General features: G+C 41.6%; 1 pseudogene; it reads left to right on the top strand.

Moving 5' to 3' along the window:
- The first annotated feature begins 2,971 nt into the window (after window positions 1-2,971).
- Window positions 2,972-4,771, top strand: LOC148039680 (ABC transporter G family member 39-like; annotated as a pseudogene).
- The last annotated feature ends 831 nt before the right edge of the window (window positions 4,772-5,602 follow it).

Raw genomic sequence — 5,602 nt, 5'->3', positions numbered from 1 at the left:
ATTTCCTCATGCGAATCCTAACGAAGGGAGTTATTACAAAAATACTCCTTTCCTTCATGACCAATGCACTTAACAATTTTCTCTTTAACCCTAGGCAATATGTGGCTTTCCTTTGAAAATGCACGACAAGGGAATTTACTGTTAAGGTCGTAAGATGGATGGACGATTAGCGTTTATATTGAAAATACCAATTTTTCCCAATTGCATTTAACTTAGGTTAGGTGAATTTGAACATGCACGGTTGCTTCCTAATCCATGGAGTTGTCATGCTTAACGCATTACTTTAGTATGAAATCACAATAGTAAAAACCTGGGTCTGTGGGCTCGGGGAGATGTCCACGTGAATGCTAGGAGAAGAACCTCCCGCAGGCGCGGCTTGCGACTTCTTGGGAGCCATCGTTAGCGTGCTTACGGACTTCCGGTTTGCCTTTACCCTTACGCGATCGATGAGTCTTCTCCAACCGTTGCGAGCAGCTTCAAGATCTTTCCCCTTTTTCCTCGTACGCCGGGGATTCCTTCCAAAGCGCGGATCCTTGAGAGTACCGGGCTTGCGGGTTTTGGGCTTATGGAAGGCCCGGTTTTAAAACCGAAAAGGCCGCGTAGGACCAAGGCTTATGGCCTTATCCTTAGAAGCTTCTTTAAGAAGCTAATAGGAAGCTTCTGGAGATCAGCACGACGTCGTGGGAGGCCCAATGATTGGGAAGGAAAAAGGCGTCGGGGACTTGATGGCGATGACGAGGATGGGCGGCGGCCTGGTGGTCTCCAGCAGGGCGGCGGCGTCCTCCTTCTCTCCCAGCGACGACAGCAACTTACCTTCCTCTCTCCACGCAGCCTCTGGCCTCCAGCATTCGTCTCCCTCTCCCCTCTTCAACACCTAAGAGGGTGTATATATAGGCATGGGGGGGAGAGAAGGGCTCCACCACGTGGCCCCTTGCATGGGTTCCCCCCCTCCCCATGCAGCCCACGACTCCTCCAAGTCCCATCCCCCCACACTCCCTCTCCTCCAGCCGTGCATCGGCTGGGGAAAAGGGATAAAAATAAAAAAATTTGCCTTGATAATATTCAATTTTCCCCTCCCAAGAGGGTGTTTACGTGTGATTTGCGGGTTTGAACTCTCGGGTTTGCCTTGCCAATGCGGAGGTCCCGATTTCTCGCGTGCAGGTCACAGATTACACTGCCGGCAATTTCAATATGAAAGATAACCTTTGCACGAGGTTTACGCAGTGTGCGGGAAATCAATATTCACGGGTGGGAATATTACACATAAGTGTTCTAAAGAAATTGAAGTCATCCAATAACACCCTCATGAAGTTTGATGTCAAGTAGGGCCCAAATATTTCTTACATATCTTGCTCAAAAGAAGCTGAGCCTAAACACATTACTGTACAAACAAACACACCCCAGTGCAAGCTTGACTTGGTTCCAACCACTAAATCCATCTGAAAATGAGTACATCTCATGACTAGCAACCTCATCGAGAATGGTGTCGAGGTACAGGATGGAAATGAATCTAGAATTGTTGCAGCATTTCCCTCCTATAATCTTATCAAATTTTGAGCTTCTTATTTTTCTTGGAAACAATGACAATGGCCAAGATTCACTCCAATCGATTCATTAGAGCAATGAAGCCAACTTAGAGGAGTCAATCTAGCTCTTCTTTGATTAAGTTTGCCATGTGGAAACTCATTTAATATCTCTGCATGTGGAATAGCATAACACTCAATTTGAACCCAAAGATCTTACACACGTTCACGAAATGTCGAATCAATTGGATGTTCATGCATAAAATGATCTAAGGTTTTATCCTAAGGATCATTCGTTCAAATGATGAAACTCCGACGGAGTTGCAAATTTCTAGGACCATGGGCCAACATAATTAGGAATGGGTTGGAAGATACCCTAAACCCTGCTACTCGGCTAGAGGTAATTCCGTGACCGGAGGACGCCATTCAATGGGTGGAATGATCCCGTGGAATGATGCAACGCATGTGCAAAAAGGTTGCAACATCGTATAGACTTGAGATTTGTCCACAAGAGAGTTTTGTCATCTCTCGAAATGAGGTTGGCAAGTTATTGAAAGAATTTAACTTACAAGAGGATGAGTAATCATCCTGTTACTCACTTTTCTTGGGAAATAATTGCCAAGGAAAAGGAAAGTTAGGTATTTGCCTTGAAGCAAATGACCAGACAATAAACTAAAGCGACATGGTCGCTGGAATCTACCACAACAAGACCTAAAGTATTGGTAGAGTATGACCCTAACCCAAGACTGATAGGAATCTTGCCAAGTTGCAATTATTCACCTCATGGAGGCAAACTTATTGCTGTTGGAAAGGTATATATCATCTGCAAAATGACTGCAATTTCAGTCCTTCAACAATCAGTTGAAAAGTCCTTATGTAGAGAGCTATAGGGTTGGAGGTTTCTTGGCACTAAGCTGGGTGGTTTTTTGTTGTTTGAGTCAGTCATCTTGGCATCACCCAACTGTTCTTATTTGGGATGTGACCAATGGGTCTTTCCTAGTTGAGCTAAAATCACAAAAATATGAAGTTTCATGTGTGCAGTTCTCTCCTAATGGTGAGTTAGAGCTTTGGCTTGGTTGGCAAACCTCCACATCAATAGTAGTAGTAGACATTCATTTTTTGGGAGTCCAAAGTTTGTAGTGCAACATGTATTTGAAATACTGGCATCAGCATACACATTAACAAGAATGAGTATGGAAACTCCAGCTGAATTTTTATGCTGCCTTTTGTGCCTAGGAAAACATATTGTTTCAGTTGGATCTTTGCATGATGGTTTAGTTTGCCTCTGGGATTTCAAGTCTACAGCATTGATAGCCAAAGTTAGAGCAACAAGTGGGATTTAGATGGAAGTTTTTTTGTTACAGCAGGTGCTAATCACTTGAAACATTGGACTATCAAGTCAAATGCAGGACGACAACGATCTGGAATAGGCTCAAGTCTGGTCCTTGATGGGAGAAATGTTCATCTTGATAGTTTATGTGAAAATTCTTGTGGAAGTAAAATCTTCAAAAGATTCACAAGTTAAAGATGTCAAACTGGTTTCAGCCACTTGTTGTAGGTTTGACAAGGCCAGGGCTTAGCCATTTCAAGTTTGCATGTTGCTTGTGCATGTAGTAATGGTATTGTGCAGATTTTCATGCTTGAGTATCTTGCACTTGCGGAAACTTTGCCTCGACCAGCACCATTTGGACTCCATGACTTGACAGATACAAACATATGCTCCTACCTTGCCGCAGATAATGTAAATTGGATCTCATATCCTGATGTTATTGCTTGTTAAGTTTATAGATGACATTGCTACTTGGACCCCTAGGCTCAAGGAAGACTACTTTGCTCCTCATGCTTGCTGGAAAGATCAACTCTGAACTTAAAGTAAGCTTAGTTTAATGACCAAACCTTTGATCATGAAAGATAGTAGAATGGAAGGGATTAACACAGAGCTTAAATATATCTACATTCACCTTAATAACTAGTAGCAAGTTCAAATACTGTTTTTTTGCATAAATATTACATTCTTACACCAAAGTCTTTCAGGCTTTCAGAAAAGTAACCTACAATGATCATACTTTTTCTGAATTTGTTCCTCAAAGAACAGCAGCATACATTAGTGAGACAAATATCCATTTCAGTGAAATGGCTGTTTATGAGACACTGGATTTTAGTGGTCATTGTCAGGGTGTAGGTACACGACATGGTAAGCATGCCTAGGACCTTTTTATTTTACTCATTATTACAACTTTGCAAGATGAACTTCTTTAGAATAAGGAGTGACCATCAAAGCACATAAGAGAGAGCTTATAAACTGCTTATGAATAGATATGCTGGTGGAGCTTCTCAGAAGAGAAGAAGAAGCAAGAATCAAACCAAATCCTGACTTGGATATTTTTATGAAGGTGATTATTACTTACCCAAGCTTGTTCTACTATGTTGACACATTTATGTATTGTGACGTTGGAGAGTGTGGCATGTTATAATTGTATAACATTCATAATTTATCTGCTGACGTTTATTCTAAAATTTGCAGGCAGTTGCCATGGAAGGTCAAGAAACTAGTATTGTCACAGATTATGTCTTAAAGGTATGGCATCTTTCCCTTTTCAATGCTCCTAAGGATGATAGTGTCAATGCTTATGGTTTTGACTATGAATGCATGTGTTGTGTTTAAATTCATGCCAATAGATTTTGGGACTCAATATTTGTGCTGATACCTTTGTCCGGAATGAGATATTGAGAGGAATATCTGGAGGACAGAAGCAAAGGGTAACAACCAGTATGTTACTTTGAACAGAGCTTCATTTCTTGCATGGGGCAATGTACACACTAGCTTATAGCAAAATTTTCCATGGCCCTTGTCTGTTCAATCCTATGCTTGGCCATGTTGGCAGTTGAAGCCTCAAAAAAGAGGTTGTGGCTCAGACTTTATGATTCTAACAGTAAGCAATTTTGTAGGTGAAATGATGGTAGGACTTGCCAAAGCCTTGTTCATGGATGAAATATTTATGGGACTTGATAGCTCCACCACTTACCAAATTGTGAAATTCTTGAGCCAGTGAGTGCACTTGCTTGATGGCACAATGATGGTATCACTTTTGAAGCATGCCCCAGAGAACTATGAGCTTTTTGATGATGTGGTTCTACTTTTGGAAGGTTACATTGTCTACCAAGGACCTCGAGAGTCAATTTTGAACTTCTTTGAGGATATGGGTTTCAAGTGTCCTGAAATAAAAAGCACTCATGATTTTCTATAAGAGGTAACGTCTTTGTTACTTTCCTTCATAACTCACTTATAGATTACATTTTCTTTGTAGTTTTGGTCTTTACGTGTACTTGTTAATGTGGGATGAAAAAACCAAAGAACTCACCATAGATTCTGTGCCTTATAGGTTACATCCATGAAGGATCATGAACAATATTGGGCTGACAAAGCTAAGCCTTATAGGTTCATCACTGTGAAAGATCTCTTAGATGCTTTCAACTCTTATCATGTGGGTTTCCATGTTCAACAAGAGTTATCTGTGCCATTTGACAAATTAAGAAGCCACCCTGCATCTCTTACCTCTCAGAAGTATGCACTCAATAATTGGGAGCTTCTTAAAGCTTTCCTTTGGAGGGAAGCCCCGCTTGCAAAGCGTAATTTCTTTTTCTATGTTTTCAAAACAATCCGGGTATGCTGCCTAGAGATTTGTAGAAGATAGCATTGGAAAATACAGAAGATACTCAAGCCAGAAAATCCGTCGTTCCTGTAGGAATTGCAATGGGCTGCGCCATGACAGAAATTGGATTTGCACTAGGAATAGGGGACGGTGAGGTTACACCTCCTGCACTTGATGTAGATTGCCTTATGGAAGAAAGGGGAGCACTAGAGCTTCCACCTTCTCCTAACTTACTGCTTGTGACACCAAGACCACTAGATCCACTCCCTCGTAGGGGTTCAGCACCGCTACGCTTAGGGGAATACCTCCTAAAAATTTCAGCACGTCGCCTAGCTCTTTTTTCTCTCTCTTGCTTTTGGATTTCGGCTAGACGATGCTTATCGATGAATAACGGATCAATCTCAGTATCCTTTGGCATAAACTGCT

Source organism: Lygodium microphyllum, chromosome 2, assembly GCF_053477565.2.
Source record: "Lygodium microphyllum isolate KBCC chromosome 2, Lygodium_microphyllum_v1.1.10, whole genome shotgun sequence".
Taxonomy (NCBI): domain Eukaryota; kingdom Viridiplantae; phylum Streptophyta; class Polypodiopsida; order Schizaeales; family Lygodiaceae; genus Lygodium; species Lygodium microphyllum.
This window is presented reverse-complemented; position numbering and strand designations above follow the sequence as displayed.